Genomic DNA, 18,668 nt, shown 5'->3' on the forward strand with positions numbered 1-18,668 from the left:
CTTCATCAGTGTTGACAAATGAATACTTTGTTCCCGAGTGACCTACATGGAGACAGAGACGAATTTAAACGTTACATATTCACGATGTGGTCTGCGATCATTCATTCCGTAAACGTTTTCACATGATCCACCAAAAAAATGTCCAAAAGCTGCAGTAAACCTGGTGATTCCAGTGAACCCACTGGTAAATAAGCAAGAATACTTGATATGCTGGAATAATAAAAACATCTCAGTCACATGACAGGTACAGTTAACACTGTATAGAAACACCATACTTGTTTGGTGTAATTATCAACTAATCCAACATTAGACCACAGGTTAGCTTTGCTCCATTGATGATTAGGATCATCAGTAAGATTAAACTACAATGACGAGTCATCAGTGATCTAAATTCATAACCAGTCTTATAGCGATCTAATCGTCTTTGACGATGTACAAACATCTTATTCAGTTGATCATCATACTATGCTACTTAAAAACAATGCAGGTCAAATAAAAGGGCGAATATTCACAAGACATGGATTTATTACTTTATTCAATTTGTTCAACGAGATGTAATTCAAATCGCCTACAAGATGGAGGATTCAAATATGACTTCGAAGTATTTACTACTGGTATCTTCTCTCCAAATATTGCTTTATTGCCCATGCCACATTTCTCTCTTGGAATAACAAATTATGTCATAATATTTTATTTTGAAGGATCCAGTTTTTCAACAAAATTCGGAAGAGAAGCTGTTACAACCTTGTACAAAGTTAAAATATCATAAAGCAAAAATTAGTTTTACCAAATGCAGATAGCATATTGTAATCCCAGTAGCTGGTAGAATGAAATAAAATAAAATTATATAGTGGACATAGATGCAATTTTTTACGAACCAAAACAACACATTTGATAAAATCGTTCGGAAATCGGCTTCCAATATGTATAGTTCATAAAAACATATGGTTGTATTTATCAAGGTTGACAATGACACGGTCGTGAAGTGACGTCACACAATGACGTCAACTAATAACATTCAAGTCCATAAATCAATGCCAATGCTTGAAAGGGGAAATGTTGGAAATGGTTTTTTTTTTTATTTCTTAACCAGAGAATTTTCAATAATTCGTGTAATTGAAATCCTTGATTTTGCCGATTTATATAGAATGTATTTATTAGCTTCCTCCGTTTTCTTTTTGACTCCCATGTGCGAAGCACAAAATGGGAGTCTTTGCAGTTAGTGTGTCTGTATGTGTGTATGTGTGTATGTGTGTATGTGTGTATGTGTGTATGTGTGTATGTGTGTCCGACTGTTCCACTGCTATCTCAAGAACCATACATTGGTTTTTGATGAAACTTGGTGCATAGATGCTCTGGGCCAATGCGCAGATTTGATTAGGTTTTGGTAAAAATCCATGCTCGTTAATTACCTAATTTGCACGATAATTAGCTAATTTTTAGCTGTTCTATGACTGTTCCACTGATATCTAAAGAACCACTCATTGGATTTTGATGAAACTTGGTACATAGATGCTCTGAACATATGCGCAGATTTGATTAATTTTTGGTAAAAATCTGTGCATATTAATTACCTAATTTGCATGATAATTAGCTATTTTTTAGTGGTTCCATGACTGTTCCACTGATATCTAAACAACCACTCATTGGATTTTGATGAAACTTGGTACATAGATGCTCTGAACTAATGCTAGGTTTTGATTAGTTTTTGGTAATAATCCGTGGATACTAATTACCTAATTTGCATAATGATTAGTCAATTTTCGGTTTTTCCACTGATATCTCAAGTACTAATCATCACATTTCAATGAAACTTGGTACATAGATGTCATACGACACTGCACAGACCTGATAGTTTTTATGGTAATATCAGTACATATTAATTACCTAATTTGCATAATTAATTAATTTTCAGCATTTGATATAAGTAGTTAGCATTACATTTCAATGAAACTTGGTACTTACATACTCAAGGACTATGCAGAGATTGATTGTTTTCGATAAATATTTGTGCATATTAATCACCTAATTTGCATAATTAGTTAATTTTCAGCTTTTCCACGGTTATCTCAAGTACTAATCATCGCATTTCAATGAAACTTGGTACATAGATCCTTTAGGACTATGCAGAGACCTGATTAGTTTTAGGGTAAATAATTGTGCATATTAATTACCTAATTTGCATAATTAATTTTCAGCTTTTCTACTGATATCTAAAGTACTAATCATCATATTTCAATGAATCTAGAATTATGCAGACCCAATTAGTTTCCGGTAAATATTTGTGCATATTAATCACCTAATTTGCATAATTAACCAACTTTCACACTGATATCTCAGGTACTATACATCACATATCAATGAATGTACATGGATGCTGTAGGACAATAGACAGACCTGAATAATTGTGGGTTAAAATCTGTACATATTAATTACCTAATTTGCATAATTAACCAATTTTAATCTTTCACACTGATATCTAAAGTACCGTAAAAACTCCAAAATTTCGACTGGTTTTAAATAATTTGTGTTAGAAATGTGACGTGTTTTTAGAGTCAAAATTAAGGTGCATTTTCGGACGGTCGAATTTTTCAGAATAGAAATCAGCAAAAAAAAAATGGGGATGATAGACAGTGTGCTTCATTAGTTTTTAAAAAATGCAATGTCCGTCAATTGACGTAAACTTCCTCATGTTTCACGGTAAAAGCAAAGGTCGTGGCCGAGTTGTAACTCAAAATCTAAACAAAGTCATCAATCAGTGAGTATTATGACAAGCAAAACAAAACATCAAGACGCGGAGAAGAGGTCAGCACAAAACTAATAGGTCAAAAGACAAAGCTGTCTCTCACTACCTAGGAAAACTTGTGAATGTTCGAAGTACAGGTACCCATTGGACAAAAGATACATGGAAGTTTAGCAAACGATCTCCCCGACCCAGTGCAATGTATCCGGTTAGAATCAAAGCTCACGTGTCCCTTATTTGAGCACCGTACCGGTGATTTGAGGGACCAAATTCTGCCGTAAATTCGCCCTTGGATTAAAAAATATAAGGGATTTAAGAAAATAAAATGGGACTTTTAAGGTGTATTTTGGCGTCATTTTTCGGACATTTCAATCAATCCTGCCGGCTAAAATAGAGTCTAAGTTTTACCGTAGTCATTGACGTCTGTCTATTCAAGAGTACACGTGTATGATTTTTATCGTGACTAGCGTGAGCGGGTAAGCTTCCTTTCGAGAATGAGCTGTTATCACTGTGAACAATGTTAAATTATTCTTCAGATGACCAGTTTATTTTTTAAAAACAACTAATTTTTTTATTTAAAAAAAATCATGCCGTTTTCGCATCATCCAGCTTTTTGATTGGTTAATTAGCGATTTGACCTATTTGACCTAAGAGAACATGGCGGATATCCTACAGCATCAAACGTTTATACGAGACCGGAATCATTCGCTTACGATGAAACTAAGTTGACTTTTATTTGTATTTCATAACCATTCAACAAATTTATTTTGTGTACATTATTATAATCACTACTGAGTACAGTAATAATCAACAATTCAGAAACGCAGCATGCCGAGATTTTTGTGTTCGTTTTTATTTGAAACTTCGTTTATTTAGAATATATTTTCGTTACCAATAAAATAAAAATCTCTCAGTCAATCAGAAACCCGGATTCATGCCTTTGAGGAAGGTCCCGTTTGAACGCTCACATCGGTTTTTTTTTCGTTTGGGGGAAAACTAAAACTGGTCGCAATTTTCGAATAAGAATGAGTCGGCAATTTTTAGTGGAGTCGAAAATTTGGAGGTAAATAAAACACCGAAACCCGGCAAATAAATAGGTGGTCAAATTTTTAGAGGGGTCGAAATTTTGGAGTTTTCGCGGTGTTAATTATTCCATTTCAATGAAACTTAGTACAAAGATGCTCTAGGACAATGTACAAACCTAATTAGTTTGGGGTAAAAATCTGTTCATATTAATTCCCTAATAAGCATAATAATTCATAATTTTTTGGTTCTGTTACATTGCGCAGACCTCATTAGTTTTACACTCAAATCTGGTCATATTAATTTTCTGATTTGCATAATTAGTTTTCAGCTAAGTAATTTCGAATTATATTTAATGTGTCTCCAATACTCTCAGCACATGGGAGTTCTTTCTAAGCTTTCTTTGATTTTCTTTTTGCACTGGGGCGGGGGGGGGGGGTCTGCAAGCGGCTGTCGATTCTTGTGTCAAAATAAGGTAATTCGATGCACCCCTTCGTGCTAGAGACAGGGAATTGTGACCATGTTCCACTAACGAGGAAATCCAAGTCGTGCGTTAATCACAATTTCTTAGTATATATAGATTGTATAATATCTCAAAAGTATATTGTGTTACACGGCATCATGATTGTCTAACTATTATGTACTCATTATGTGAATATCGCAAAGTATGCTCGAAAGTAGTATGAAAGTAACACACTTTGCAGTATACTCGTGATATGCAGAATTCTCGGAGTAATAATTTAATGAGAGATAATTGCCCAAAATATCAAGGGGGAAGGAACGTTTCGCGCTGTGCTAACATTTGCGTTCAGTGACGGGATTATATTTATATCACATTCGAACGCAACCGTAAGACTTTCAAACACGTCTAAGCTTTTTACAGACGTGTATATTCTATTTTTGTCTGTAAAATTGAGATAGATTCACACCTTATATTCAGTAAATGGTGCATGATTCGATGCATTATAGCTCACAAAATTACTATAATGCACAGTGCAATGATACACCTTCGCGTAGTAGGTATACTACATTTCAGCGGTATTAAAGTACGTGTAATGCTATCGTGCGTTTTTGGACATCTGCTGGCCATAGCTGAATTAAAGTTGCGAAATTAAAGAGATCGTTAAAATCGACGAATTTGGATTTCACAGTTGAGTCACAGCATATATATATTCAGCTCTCGTGTGAGTTTTTCGCCATCATCTTCTGCCATTTTAATACATGCAAGAGCAACGCCCTTCAAACTTATAAATCGTACACGCAAGTGGTTTTACGAATACAAATAAATATTTTAATCAATATTTCAACACTCGGTCTCCATAATCGGTTTCTGATATTTGGGACTCTATTTTAATATATATAAACGCCAAAAACTTGTTTCGTTACACTGCTTGTTAATCTATAGTATTATCGAGCTACTGACAACAGATATACTATTTTCCGTTACTGTGCAATCCGGCGTTATACGTAAAATCGAACGTAAAAACAAGACAAACAATAAAAACCAAACAAAAATAAGATATTTCAGTTTTTAAAAAGATCATTCGATTTTGGGGCTTTCCAATAAAGTCTTTCGCACATTACGCGATATCTTGCTGTGAGCAGAAACCCACCTATTGCGGAGTACCGGATATACCCATTCACGTGATGTGATGACGTATACAGTACGCAATCAGGGGAAATTCCGTGCATTAAACAATAGCCTAGAAAAAAATATTCATATTGTTACAGAACAATTCTTGCTATTACAATTTCCTGTTGAAAGCATTCATAAAAATAAACAATTAAAATACAATAGAGAGCATTTATTCTCTCTCCATAAACCATCTGTTCACCTCAGAGTACGTTGAGGAACTTCCACATTTACAAAAAACTAGGCACTAATGCACAGGTAACACCCAAATGACGTGTGCTGGAGATGACCCCTTAATCACGACTCGCGTGACAAATTTTTCTAAAATGTAATTGAAAAAATTAAATGTACATGATTCATACATTCGCCATATTGTGCTCATTGTATGTAAACTGTTGTTAAAATAAAGCAGGGTTGTAATTTTTAAATAAACCATAATATGTTAAGCATTCTGTTATTGTGATTCAATAATTGGGCGGAACACATTCAATGGGTTGTTTTATACGGGAATTAATAATTGCTTCAGAAATCGTGATTAATTAAGTGATCAAATAAAGTACGCGAAAATATGTTCAGCTTACAATAATTTTTGTTGACTTCTCGACGGTTTCTATGCGTTTAAAAAAAATAAACAACACAAGCGTGTGCATGCTAAACACATTTAAAAAGGCCTGAACGGCACTCCTCTGAGCATTCGACTTCTCGACTGAGACAAAGACCGACGGTAAGGTGAGTAACAATTTTGTATATTCATAGTTAGCAAGCTATATTTTCTAGCCAGAATTGTGTAAGACATTCGAAACTTCATGTTAATGAAGATAGTGTTTCTGCATTTCACAGTTCTGTCTTTAATCTTTCAATTTAACTGATAATATATCATGACCAAATTATTTCTTTCTCATGAATGTGTCATGTAGGAAGAATAGCTAATACGGTAACTTGATGAGAAATGGGAGGAATCAAAATGGTTTATTGTTTACTTTCTAAGGCAATGCTTGAATTGTCAATGTTTAGTGTGTATTAATTTTTATTTTAGTTTATTAATCTTTCTAGATAATTTTTCAAAATGGTTTCCTATCGCTGCATTACCTACGCACTGGTTTTACTAATTGCAGTCATAAAAGGTGAGGCCAGGTTATACAAATATTACACACAACCCAAATCCATAACAGGTGACTGTGTTAAGGGTGTTATAGTTATGAACCACGCATACACTCAATGACCGGGTTCGACCATTCGAACGGATCTTGAAATTTGACGTCACAATAAAGACGTCATCATTTATTTGGAAACATGCTCAACCACACCCTTCTCATCAAATGTTAGCCATAAATGCTGTTCTAGTATAACATATATTTCCCGAGTATGAATATTCATAAACAGCTATAAATTGATTTGTCGTAATATTTCTCGAAAATTCTACATTTATTAAGTTTATTTCTCAATTTTACTTCGAAATAGTTGACAATAACAGTAACAATACTGCTACTGATATGTCCACAATCTCCTGGTTTGAGATCAAAGTGTCGTCAAATCAGATGGGCGTAGTGTGACCAGTAGCCAGCATGCGAATGTCTGACACAAAATGTCTGCCACGGATCTGCTGTGGCAACTTCTAACGCTTTTGAATTGTATTCAAACACGCGTGCATTTACCAATACACTCGCAATTTATGTATTACTACATTATATATCATCCTCACATTTAGCAATTATTACACCTTTAAATTTATTCCTCCAAAGCTGTAATTAGTAAATATTAACAATGGCGTATTTCACCATGTTTTTGATACAGAAACACTTTCATACCTCATTTCATCGATGGGACATGTCTATGCCTGCTTATATATTTAGCGCAACGAGAGGCGACACAGGGACTGGGCCATTTAATTATTAGTCAAGACTATTAAATATATTATATATATTTCAGGGCAAATTCACATACTAGAAGGGTATTCCGCCAAACTGTAAAATCGGCACATTTTATATTACATACATAGATTCAACTGGTTCTCTGGTTTGGACTGATTGGGCACCGTGCCAATTAACTACTGGAACTTGCACGTCATCTGGATACATGTACGGCTGGACGATACGATATCAGTGCCATGATGACGACAATGAATGTGTCAATAGTCAAGTTGTAAGTTGTCAAGTGCCATGTTCAGGTATGCCACTAACTACTTGGATTTAATTTTGAATACAAACTCCGTCATCTAATATCTATCTCGCACTATATTTAGTGTGATTTTCTTTTCATAATTTCATCGCGAGTGTATGAGACAACGTGGATTTGTATAAGCGAATGTTTACAATTGGACATGAAACAACAATAAAGCCAGTTTCTCCAGAAATAAAAAATTACATGTTTGACTGCGTTTCGCTGAATAATGTCATAAATTTGACATAACTGAAAAAACATTATTATTGTTTGTTCATTTCAAACATTATTTTTTTATTTTCCTTTCATTAAACTCGAATTTGAGTTGCTCACTTTATTCCACGCCACTCCACTGCACTAACTACACTCACTCCACTACACTACACTACGCTCCACTCCACTCCACTCCACTCCACTCCACTCCACTCCACTACGCTCACTCCACTACACTACACTACACTACGCTCCACTCCACTCCACTCCACTCCACTCCACTACACTACACTACACTACACTACACTACACTACACTACACTACACTACACTACACTACACCCCACGATTACGATCGTGTTTCTGAAATCGCATATGAATAATTTCTTATTTAAACGGGTATCTCATTTCCTGTAGACCACTGTGGCAGTATGCGTCTTGGGTCGATACGGTACAACGACGACTGCACTAGTTGGTAAGTAAGGAACGAATATGTGCAGTGTGAATTTGGTTTCTGGCAAATATACACATTTCTTGATTTAAACATTATTACGATAATCATGGGGGTATCTCATTAAAAGTCGATTGCAGTGATACATACTTTAATGCCAATAATCAACGTTACGACAAACATATTTTTTTTTCAAGTAAGAGTTATTTTTTAGTGTTCTACTAACATTTTTCACAATCAAATTCTTATACCTCTAAATGTGCCTCTCATTTACATTCACTTCAATTATAAAATGATATTTATTGTGACTTTTAAATGAATATTTTTTCCAGTCAGTGCATTTATGGTGGTTGGTTATACTGCTATAACGATTTCTGTCCGGTTTGGCCAGCAGGAGGGGAGATTAACTGCAAGACACAGGGACATTGTGGTATTTACTGTTATAGTCTTATTTCGTTGAAATTCAATTGATCAATAATTAAAATATGTTGTCATTTTAGAACGGATCGCCCTTAGTTTAGAATATACGTCGCAGTAATCCAAATAAATTCATAAATCGCAATAGCTGTAATGCATTTATCATTATAGCGACTCCGTACGGTATTTGACTTTGAGAAAAATACTTCAACAAAATCCATTTTGAATAACAACTGGTACAAGATCTCGCCCAAGCCCAATCAATTGATTGTTGTATGGACTACAAAATGATCATTGTTTGGTTCGAGTTTGAATTCTAAAAATAAATTTGTGCCAAAACGTTCTGAAGAAATTGTGCTGACAAACAATCCAACGCCGGGAGAATTATAACCTTACTGACGGAGATAACAATACTACTGTAACAATGTTCATTTCATTTCAGTGACAACGTGTCCCGTCGGAGCGCCGCTACTAAACGAGTTCAATGAAACTGTCGTATGCGCCATTCCCGGTGATTTCAACACAAATTTGTATCACAATGTGGAGGTAACTCCTTGCCCTAACGGCTATTCTTGTCACGCTACCGACGACACAGCAATCGCGAATGTGTCTGTCTGTTGTCCCGGTAACCGTAAGTTGATGTACAGCGTTATTCGATTGCAAATATTTTGTCGAGATTTTGTAGTAAGTTGTCAAAATAAAAGATATGCTTCCGAACTAACGTGTGAAAAATAATTACATAAATGAATATTGTAATCCACAAGATGGTACAAGTGATTCGATGATGTACTCGGAGAAACATAACAAAACACAATAAAGTATGTTTTATCATATGTCCACAGTTGGCAAACTTCTTCATGTATAGTTGGTGTACATAGCATTAAGGTGAACCTTAAGTTTTCGTGTGAAGTCCTGTCTAATTAGTAAAATGTCGTAATTAACTCATTTATTGTTCGTATTAATTGTGTCAATTTCATAAATTGCAGACATTGGTAGCTCAAGTGAACCATCAACCCCAGCTACTCTTGTACCTAATGACGGGGAGGTATGTGTCGACAACGACCTGTTTACGATATTCCGCAAACCGTCATTGAATTGGAAAGATGCTGAACAGTTTTGTGACGTCATGTACCCTGAAAAAATATCGAATTTAGCAGTTGTATCTACCAAAGTCTTACGACTTTCTCTTACCAGGTGTGTGTGTAATTATTTTATTTCTTTGCCTGAAAGCATGTAGTCTAATTCAAGTGTGAATAATACTATCATACATTTATTTCTAACAAAAAGAATGGCTTAGTAAAACTTCAGTAGTTGGTAAAAATACACTAAGGTCTTCCAGACTACAATATTTATGTCCAACACTGCGATAACGACTTTCCGTCTTCGACATTGTGAAATTCTTTCGTTTTTGGGAGAAAACCCTGAAATATATTAAGAATCCATATAACGAAATGTATTCAGTATGCACCCATAAATAATCACCGATTACACAAAACTAGTTTTAAAAAAAATGATTTGACAATTCTCTATATTTTTGCTTTTTATTTGTCTTGAATTATAACTGAATAAAATTACAAACAATGTAATGTGTCCAACAACTTATGTATGAACAATTTAATGATACATATTTATAAAAACGGAAGAATTCCATAATGTCGAAAACGGAAAGTCTTTATCGTAGTGTTGTCGCATTAATACCTAGACTTGCTGATAGCTCTTCAAATATTACTGTTTTTTTGTCACGTCATCTCGTGCACTACTCCAAATGGGGACAATGAAACCATATTTGTGAAACAAAAGCAAGTCTCGTGGTTTATTGTTCTCAACGAGATCTCGGCTGTTATTTGCGTCGATGGTCTATTGTTCAAAACACTAATATTTCAGGCTACAAACATAAAGGTACCCTAGCTCAAGAGATTTAAATACTGTTTCGATTGAAATGTTTTAATTTCTCGTATTGTCACCGCTACAGCTATATCAAAAGTTACTCCAAACTGAATTTTGGTAGAATAGGCAGAGGATACTGGGTTGGATGTAATGATATAGATGATGAGGGTCATTTTATCTGGGAGGATGGCACAGAAGTCGATAGTCAAAATTGGGAGAAGCGTCAACCGAATAACAACAATGGACAACATTGCTGTCAAATGTGGTGAGTATATTGTCATATCCAGATGACATTATACGTTGTGTGTTAAAAATCATAGCGGCCTCTAGTGGCAGCCTTGAGACTGGACCAAGGATCAATAAAAATGGCGGGCTAGTTTTTACTTGTACCATAGTGCATCTGAGATTCCTTGGTTAAATCTAGTTCCATCTGGTGACATCAAATATAGCTTGTATTGCCGTACAGTACGAGGTCTCTGATTGGTTAACTTCTGACTAATCACGAAACTTCTCCCGATCACATTTTAACAAGTGAAAAATATTTCTTTGTCGAGGTACCATTAAAATATTGTTTTCATTGGTGAGACGTTTCTTTTTGCATTTTGGAAATAATATCCGCATTTCCCGATTTGCATACAGGGAATTATGTGTTCAGAATTATGCACAACTCGAAGCTAAATATTGGAATAAAACAAATAATGAACAAAGTCTTATTTGGGTAATTTTAACAACTACAAACGAGGGCGAATGCCAAGGTGACGAATGACAAATTGCCGGGGTGAAGTAGTTCAAGTACAAATATTATTTAATTGGGTCATATATTTTCCTAATTTAATTACATGTTTCTTCAACACAGGCAACACCCTAAAAATAAACCACGATTTAAGCTCGACGATGCAACATGCAGCAAGAAAAAGGGTTATATCTGTCAAATTAGTAAGTATCAAGTCGTCTTATTCATGTAACGATTCCTTACATGTTTGGAACTTTAGTATTTAGTGTTTAAACTTTCTTTTTATATCTATTGCACTGCAATTGTTTACTTCGCGAAATCTTTTGTTTTCCATCATTATATTCTAATTAAAGAGAGCATCTTATTTATATATATATAAGACAATGATTTTAAATTACGGGTCACTAATGAAGTATTAATGTTGTTTTTGTCTTTAGAGAATGGATGTTCCGAATAACGTTGAAACGATATATATGAATTAATTGCCAATTAGTAGTAGTGAAACAAACACGTGACAACATGAAGGGTCATGTCGGTGTGATAACTGAAAACGTTTAACACTCGAAATCTCGCGGACGATTATTATGACGTCATCAAACCGATCAACGTAATGCCATTAATCATGGAGTTTCGGGGTTTTGCAATATTTGTAAATGATCCAGACAAGACAAACATTATTTTCTATAAGTTTAAAAATTCGTCATGGGTCTGTAACAGAAATGTAGATGTAGAGTACTAGGGGTACAGCGGTTTGTTTATACCGTTGTTCGGTATCACTTAAACAATTAAATAACGTTCACCTTTCCCTCATCTACATCAGAGAAGCACTTCGCCGGAAGTTACAATCGAACATCATTAATTCTTATTAGAATAATATATTGTCCAGCTGAAATAGTGGTCCACATTCTACACATGATATAATTTGTGTCGTCACAATGTCATTGCACCGTGAGAAATTAGTTTGACACGTGATTTGATAAATTATCAAAAATGTTCACCCACAAGCTACTTCAAGTGGACAGACTAATTGTCGGGATCAAAATATTTGTTGCTTTCGATGTATTTTTTTTTTAATTTTATACTCAGGGGACCGCATATAACGATAGATATGTATACCATGTTGCAGATGCGGACATTGGTTAGTAGTTTGCATCATGGGTAATTTAAACCTAACCCATACATTTGATCTCTTCCAACCTACATTACGATGTGTTCTCCGGGGATGAAATTGAGAAGGATGGTTACTTACATCAGAAAAGAAAACTGTATACATATATGTGGCAAGAAGAGTTTCCGTTTTGAAGTTTGAAAGAGGTCAACAATGTCAATACTCATCCTTACAAAAGAGGTGTTTATTCAGCGAATATTGCCAATTCATTAAAAAAGCATATGTCAACCTTCAACTAATCTACAAAAACATGTGTTTATTTTATGTGAAGCGGTAAAATATTATACGAAGGGCATTAAATTTAAAATCATAGTTTGCCTATCTTGGTAAAAAAAGTTTGTCTATCTGACGGTGCAGAGAAACTAAGATTTTTCCTTCCCTTTCCCTTTGGAATCACTCAAACTCGTGTATTGTTTCATAGTTTTTTTCAATGTGCATCTTGTAGTTGGTAATAAAATGAAGCAGTATCTCAATGAATAATGTCTTTGTGATGTTTATTGTGATACTCTATAAAATAAATAAAGAATTACTTGCAGTGATGATACAAGCAAGCGAGTTAATACAAGGCACTATTAATCACACTGGCTGGTGTGATACCCCATGACGTCAGCTATATCCAAACTAAGCGTAAAACGTCAAATCCCCACTGCGTCACTGGACTGCTACACCCATATACAATACATTACTGAGGCAATGTGCATATTTTTGCCCAGACGAAATTGTTACTACCCCCCCCCCCCGATACTCAGACTTGCTGATCCAAACCAAGGGTAGTTTATAGTATCCGTGTTAGTAACACCAAGACATTTTGGACTATTTAGTTCCAAAGTGCAGAGAAACTATCAAATGCGTCAAATAATTTCACAGTGCGGCCTCAACTGTTATTAACATGACCACGGCGTGTTTCAGTGTTTTCTGCTTATAACCACGAGATGACAACTGTATATTCTGTGTACTTTGTGTGATTTAGCTGGCGTTCTAAGGCTGACCGAGAACGAGTACACGTATAAGCAACGTATTATCATATTCGGGAATAACATTGAAAGTTAGAAATTGCAATAAGCAATAGTTTAAAGAGCGGTGGTTGTCGCGCCGTGTCCTGTTCGATATTGGACTAATAGCGACGTACACAGGACGTGTAAAATACATTGTTGTTTTCGATTCCTAGTCATTTGTCATTTTTGAAATACTTGCTACTTTCAATAATATCGTCCTCAGAAATTGAGGAGTCATAAATGTGTAATAAATAATTACCCGACATATTCATTTCGTTCCCAAATTCTAACGACTGTACGGGACTGTCAATAAGATTAAACAATTCCCAATATTCAAACCAGTTTGTAATTAGCTGTGACGTAATTTCAAAAGATTGTATAATCCGAACATACTTGTTTCAAGTTGGTTTTGAAAACATACCGTTTCCCACCTACTCAAATTCAGTTTTCAAAATACTTAAAATGCATTTATTGAAACATAGCGATGAACTTCAGATAATTGTCAAATATGAATAAGATCGATATAACTGTCCATTTCCTACGACTGGTGGTGATTTGTTGTTTATATGTGGAATAAATCAGTATTTAACAATAATTTTGTTTAAAGATGAAAAAAGTCGCTTTAACGTTCAAAGGGTGAAGTCGATCGCGGGCATTCCATTTTATAAAAGTGTTACATAATTCTTATCATTAACATATCGAGTTTTTCACTCATTACACAATAACAACGTCAAATAAACCTATACTATAAAACTCAAAGAAATCTGTTCGATATAGATTAAACCTAAAAACTCAAACCTGTGTTGAAAAGTGGCGAGATTATTTGGCACAAATCTAAATTTTCAATATTATTTTTGATTAATAGAATTATTATTTCATTACTATTGATGATGTATCACTCAGAAATTTCCAATACAGACTGATTAATAGAATTACCACTACAAACAGGTTTTTAAAAATACGTAATGTAGTTGATACTAATAAATGTACTTTTTGTAAAAATGTTCCTGAAACACTGCTTCATTTGTTCTATAATTGTATTCATGTCTCCTCAGTGTGTCATGATCTTGAATTGGCTCTTGACAATAATTGTAATATTTCAGTACATTTTTCATCAAAAGATGTCATCTTGGGATTAAATGTACATGATTCTAATTTAAATTCAGACTACATTCTTCGTTTGAATTTTGTAAATTTATGTAATTATTTAGCATACCAAAAGAAAATAGATATGTACAATATAAGGATATACAATGTAAAATCAAACCTTTCAGATTATATTGGAGTTTATTAGATCAGCTAATGTGAACATATGTATTTTTTTTCTTTATTTTTTTTTCGTTTTCCGTGTTGTTGTTTTTTCCCCATTATTTGTGTGTGTCTTGTATTTTATTATTTTGTGAAATAACAATAAATAAATAAATAAAAAAAAAAGAAATCTGTTCGACTATTATAAGGTTGATTTAATATATTTTTATTTTTATAAATGTTCTTGGAAACTGCTGATACTTACATATTGCTAAATGGAGAAAGTGTTTTGCGAAGTGTCGAATTTGTGAGATAAACATGTTATAAATATCCCAAAAGTATATTGGTCAATATCGCCCTGCAATTGGTGATTGTTCGTTTACTTTGACATAGTGCTCGAAAGGTGTAGAACGTCTGCTACACAAACTGAACTTGAACTTGTATTCCTTTTTGTTATATAGTTCAATGTCAAAATGTCAAAGTTTGCGTTGGCCGGGAGGTGGCTTCAGCGACTGATGAACAATGGACCGAACCTATTGAGTTTTGCGCAGCTTTTGGAATGAATGAACTGATATGCCCTAGATTTATCTCCGATCATAATGAATGAATGAATGAATGAATGAATGAATGAATGAATGAACACTGTATGTGTTTTAATTGTGAAAATATTACTACTAGAGACAATTAATGGCTTCAAAACTAAAGCGAGGCGGTAATACATACAAGCACAGACCCCAAATATTGTTTAGCTTACTGCACGAAATAAACAAACGGATGTCAGACTCAGAACGGCCGCTATTAATACATTTATCTGTCGATCCAACAGCTTTTAACTTGTGATAGAATTAGCTATTTTGTTCTTTCTACAAATATTATGTATAAGTCTTACTACGTTAGTTATATTTGCATAACGGTGACAAGTATACTAGTATCTCATTGCATTATCATTACTCATGAAACATCATACCCGAAGAGAACGCCCTCTATATACACTAGTGTATAATAAAATAGAAACAATTCGTTACTATTTCTCTTTTCAAGAAATTCAACACTTAAAATAATATTTAGGCAACATTCAGACTGAATCACAAAGTCGGTTCAAAGCCTGCCGAGTTCGATATATCAGCAGGAACACTGAGTTTTTTTCTTCTCATTTTAGTTTTATTCCTCCATCATATTTTGATAGTGAACTTTAGAATAGCACATCGATCATTGGCAATTCGACAATTGCCACAACTTTATGTGTTATGTACGTTTATACGTTTTTATTGTTGTTGTTTTTTTTTTTTTTTTTTTTTTTGCATACCGTTGGTGATATTTTAGTAGTTTTTTTTTTTTTTTGATACGGAATAATCTTGAGTCGCTGTTTTCCCCATATACTACCCACGTTATCTGAGACAAAAACCTACCAAGTATGTATGTCTATGTGGTGAACGTAAAATGATTCGTTGGTTAATGTGGTTGTGGATATTACTAGCACGCAAAAAAAGGATTTATATCACCCATGCAGCCTGTTGGTCATGGCTATAATATTAATGATACCCTCGCCTTTGGCTCTGACATCATATATTGTGGTCATGATCAAAAGCCCTTAGGCAGGCAACACATCGTGATATTACCCTCACAAACATGTTTAACTCAAAGTTCAATTAAAGCATAGCTGCTTTTATTTTACACCCGCCAATGAATGGACATCGAACAAGAACACTACACACGGTAAGGTTCATTAATTTCCGGATACGGCACTGTTTATTCTACACTCTCAGAACTAGGGGGAACAACTTCTACAATTCATTTCTGCACTCCTAGAACTACATGGATACACAATCGCAACTCAGGAATTGCGGGCAAGGGTAAACTGGCAAAGTTGGGACTTCCTTTTTGTTTTACAAAAAAAAATATAATTGTCAATTTAGCCTTTTTTACATGATCGCGAAAACTAGCGTGACTTCAAAAGAAATTCCGAATGGACTCATCCGCAGGCGACCCCCTGCATGGGAATGAAACCCGGATTTGAATCACCCTGGTTATTATGCTAATTAAAAGTTGTTGACTAGCATTGGCAGCGTCTCAGAGTGTTGCTGATACATCATATCTTATCTATGTTAACGTACGTAACCTTTCACTTCTGAGGTACCGGTGATTTTGAAAGACTTAAGTCGACTTGTTTTCAGTAAACATGGATGAAAGTATCGCCTTTGCACTTTGCATCTTTAAAAGGACACGTTTACTTTCACACAACCACTCATGAATAATCAATGACATCATAAATAATTAGTAGCAGTAAAATGCCACCAGATGCGTCCAGTCGGGATTTCTTTAGCGGTCAGATTAGTTTCCGTGATCACGCTAAAAGGACTAAAAGAACAATTAATTATTTCTTTTTGTAAAACAAAAAAGAAGTCCCGACTTTGACAGTCCATATCTGACGTATTCTGTCACAAGGTTCTTCAATAGAGGAAATACTGCCAACATTAGGCTAACTACAAGTTTAGGCATTAGTGAGTTTTACCTTATATAATTTTGTTTTAACAAACATATTCTTCAAATTTAAAATTTTCCAACTACTTGTAGCAAGTTTTGTATTTATTTCCGACGGCTTTGAGGGAGTATTATTCATATATTTGAACATCGCCAAACTACAAAATGAAACATGTATAGGTACACAAGTATAGGGAATATTAATAAATTATTAAGTAGTACTATACATCTGTCACCGTAACGCCATTATTTACAGCGTGCCGTAATTTTGCGGTATTCACTTGGTATTTTCACACTGCCATATTAGAAAATATTTGTAACGAGAGTTACCCACTGTGGTAGTCGATAGTATATTTTATAGTAAAATTTTATTCTTAATCTTATATTACACGTTCTTTTATGTAAATCATATCCATTGTTTATGAAAGAGATGAATATTTGTGTTTGTAGTTTACCCCAGTTAACAAAGATACCTCGTACTGTTCTGGTAAAATTTCGATATTTTAATCATTAGCGCCGAGGTGTACCCGCAGTCCTTTGATGAAATTAAAAAAAACGAAAGTTTACCAATCTTCTAACACTGGCGATCTTAATCGTTATTTTGAAAAAGTCGTCTTTCATTTCAATTCTAATGTGTATATCTTGTACAGTGTAGTTCCCCCAACATCAGCCATGCTTATGAAAACATAGTCGTGTACTCACATTATAAAATATGAAAGTCGATGATGCATTTTACATAAAAAACACAATCCTGGGACCAGTGGGTCTAATGCACGCAGCTGTGATTCAGGCGCACAGTGAAAAAGATTTTCTCTATTTAACGAGTACTGTTGATTGGATTATTATATCCGATCATGTTGCTTTTCACTAGTCATAAAACAGCATCATGTCGTGGTTTTACATTTTTCTATCATTGTTAGTGGTGAGCCATTAAAAACTCTGGCAGGTGGTAAAACAACTATGTAAAATATGTTTTTTCTTTCACTTAGTTGTGTCCTGTTTTTTTCAAAAATTAATTCGTTGTATTTTTTTATTTCCTCTTTGTGCAATATTTTCTTTCGGAAAAATAGTCGTGGAGAATTTGTGTTTTGTCTTTTTTATTCCTGCAGGATTTTTCCTGTGCTTTTTAATCGCCCCCATCACTTATGAGGTCATTTCTATAAAGTCATTGCTGCCAATACCTGCCGTATGATAAACGTAGTTTTGTATACATATGTATATAAATATACTGTCTGTATCATGTAGTGCAACTTTGCAATGCTTTCCCGTGAGTTTGACCACGTGGTCATGTCAGTAGCATACAATCATTGGCCGATAATGATGACGTATTATCTCGCTGTCATTCAATTGTACGCTTTATAGAAATGTATAGGAGTTTACAATCCTACCGAAGACGTTCTCCTAAATAGCAACGGTTGCATTGAATACAATTTTAAAGCAAAACTTTTTTACCACTTTTTAAAACCATGATTTTCGATACATAATAGTTGTGCTATGTTAGCTTACAATCTGAGAT

Source organism: Saccoglossus kowalevskii, chromosome 12, assembly GCF_978046115.1.
Source record: "Saccoglossus kowalevskii chromosome 12, keSacKowa6.1, whole genome shotgun sequence".
Classification (NCBI taxonomy): Eukaryota; Metazoa; Hemichordata; class Enteropneusta; family Harrimaniidae; genus Saccoglossus; species Saccoglossus kowalevskii.